General features: G+C 37.1%; 1 pseudogene; it reads left to right on the top strand.

Moving 5' to 3' along the window:
* Nucleotides 1–274: 274 nt before the first annotated feature.
* LOC130836971 (V-type proton ATPase subunit G 1-like) lies at nt 275–630 on the top strand (annotated as a pseudogene).
* The last annotated feature ends 2,253 nt before the right edge of the window (nt 631–2,883 follow it).

The following is a 2,883-nucleotide window of genomic DNA, read 5'->3' as shown; positions in this document are numbered from 1 at the left end:
CCTGGGATGAATCCAACTTGATCATGGTGTATGATCCTTTTTGTGTGTAGTTGCATTCGATTTGATCATATTTTGTTGAGGATCTTTGCATCTGTATTCATCAAAGATATTGGCCTGTAATTTTCTTTTTTGGTAGTATCTTTGGCTTTGTCATCAGGGTGATGGTTGCTTCATATAATGACTTTGGGAGTATACCTCCTCTTCAATCTTTTGGAAGAGTTTGAGAAGGATCAGTATAAGTTCTTCTTTGGGTCTCTGAGACGCTGCTGCCGCCATGGGCAGTCAGTCTCAGGGCATCCAGCAGCTGCCTCAGGCTGAGAAGCAGGCCTCCAAGAAGGTGTCCCAGGCCTGCAAGCGAAAGAACCAGAGGCTGAAGTAGGCCAAAGAAGAAGCTCAGGCTGAAATTGAAGAGTACTGCCTGCAGAGGGAGAAGGAGTTCAAGGCCGAGGAAGCTGTGCCTCTGGGTTCCCAAGGCAGTTGCAGCACTGAAGTGGAGAAGAACACCCAGGAGAAGATGACCATCCTCCAGACCTACTTCTGACAGAACACGGATGAAGTCCTGGATAACCTCTTGGCCTTTGTTTGCGACATCTGGCAGAAATCCATGAGAACTACTGCATAAACGGATAGGGGAAGAAGAGAAATGCCTGTTCCATGGATTGGCATTTTAGATGCTTTCATGGAATATGAAGTTTTGGGGTTATATTCTTGTGAAAAGGCATTAAATTATTTCTGTATATTATATAATAGGTCCTTTCACTTTTTGCAGAATAGCAAATGTCACTTCTTTGTACAAACTTAGAGCTTATCCAAAGCTTTTATCTTTTTTACCTCATATTCTTAGAAATTTAATGGGTATACATTGTCTGTTTTCCTATGCCTTTTCACTCAAGTAGCATATTATCAACACTGACTTTTTCTTTCTTAGATATAGTTTTAAAGAAAACAAAACAAATTTCTTAAAAAAGAAAGGGATTAATTTTTTTGTCCCCTAAATCTTTCTTGAAGGACAGGGGCTTTATCTAGTATGTAGTAAGTAGTTATTTGTAACCTATGTGAAAGCAGCAGCTAGCCTTAAAATAGTTCCTCACCTTTCTGGTGAGGAATTAGAATAATACGTACTAGTATGGGCTGCTTTTAGTTTCTCTTATTCAGAATTACTAGATGATAGAATTCAGGAACTTGTTACATGTTACTACTCAGTGTACTGATACTGTACTAATAATCATTTAAATGTAAAGACTGTCATGCAAAAAAAAAAAAAGGTCTTTGTATGTTTGATACAATTCCCCAGGGAGCCTCTCCAGTCCTGGACTTTTGTTTGCAGAGAGTTTTTTGTTTTGTTTTTTTAAATTATAGCTTCAATTTTTTAAAAATTTACTTTATTTATTTATTTTTGGCTGCACCACATAGCTTGCAGGATCTTAGTTCCCCAACCAGAGATTGAACACGGGCCATAGCAGTGAAAGTACCAAGTCCTAACCACTGGACTGCCAAGAGATTCCCACAGCTTGTATTTAACTTCTAGTGCTTGGTCTGTGCAAATTATCTCTTTCTTCTTGACTCAATTTGGGCAAGCTATATATTTCTAGGAACTTGTCCATTTCTTCTAGGTTGTCCATTTTGTGGGCATATACAAGCATATAGTATTCTCTGATGATAGTTTGTATTGCTGTGGTATCAGTTATTTTTCCCCTTTCACTTCTCGTTTTGTTTCTTTGGGTCCTTGCTCTTCTTTTTGGTGAGCTTGGCTAGAGGTTTGTTGATTTTCTTTATCTTTTCAAAACACCAAGTCTTGGTTTTATTGATCTTTTCTAATTAAAAAAAAATCTCTATTTACTTCCTCTCTGATCTTTTATTATTTCTTTCTTTTTGTGACTTTAGGTTTTGTTTGTTCTTTTTCTGATCCTTTTAGGTTAGGTTGTTTATTTGGGATTTGTTGTTGTTGTTTGAAGAAGCCCTGTATTGCTATGAACTTCCCTCATAGAACTGCTTTTGCTGCATCCCATAGTTATGTATGGTTGAGTTTTCATTTTTGTTTTTCTTCAGGTATTTTTTAATTTCCTTTTCGATTTCATTGTTGACTCATTGATTTTTTTAGGAGCATGTTGTTTAGTCTCCATGTAATCATTTTTTTCTCATTTTTCTTTCTGTGGTTGATTTCTGATTTTATGCTCTTGTGGTCAGAAAAGGTGCTTGAAATAATTTCTGTCTTAAATTTGTTGAGCCATGTTTAGTGTCCTACTATGTGGTTTATCCTAGAGAATGTTCCATGTGTGCTTGAAAAGACTGTGTATTCTGGTTTCTTTGGATGTAGTGTCCTATAAATAGCTATTAAGTCTATTCTATTGTGTCATTAAGAATCTCTGTTGCCCTACTGATTTTCTGTCTGGAAGATCTGTCCATTGATGCCACTGGGGTGTTAAACTCTCCTACTGTTACTGTATTCTCAACTGTTTCTCCCTTTATGTCTGTTCATATTTGTTTTATGTATTTCAGTGCTTCTACATTGGGTGCATATATGTTAATGAGTGTGATATCCTGTCCTTGTATTGATTCTTTTATCATTATGTAGTGTCCTTTGTCTTTCTTTATTACCTTTGTTTTGTTTTTAAACATAGAAGGCTGTTACTTTATTATTTATTTATTTATTTATTTATTTATTTATTTATTTATTTTTGGCTGCATTGGGTCTTAGTTGTGGCATGCAGGATCTTCATTGAGGCATGCAGGATCTTTCTTTGTGGCACACAGGCTCTTCATTGCAGCACATGGGCTTCTTCTCTCTAATTGTGGCATGCAGGTTTTCTCTTCTCTAGTTGTGGCACGCAGGCTCCAGGGTGCATGGGCTCTGCAGTTGTGACATGCAGGTTCCAGAGCGTG

This window comes from Hippopotamus amphibius, chromosome 15, assembly GCF_030028045.1.
Source record: "Hippopotamus amphibius kiboko isolate mHipAmp2 chromosome 15, mHipAmp2.hap2, whole genome shotgun sequence".
NCBI lineage: Eukaryota > Metazoa > Chordata > Mammalia > Artiodactyla > Hippopotamidae > Hippopotamus > Hippopotamus amphibius.
The sequence above is the reverse complement of the archived record's forward strand: the minus strand, read 5'-3'. Positions and strand labels throughout refer to the sequence as shown.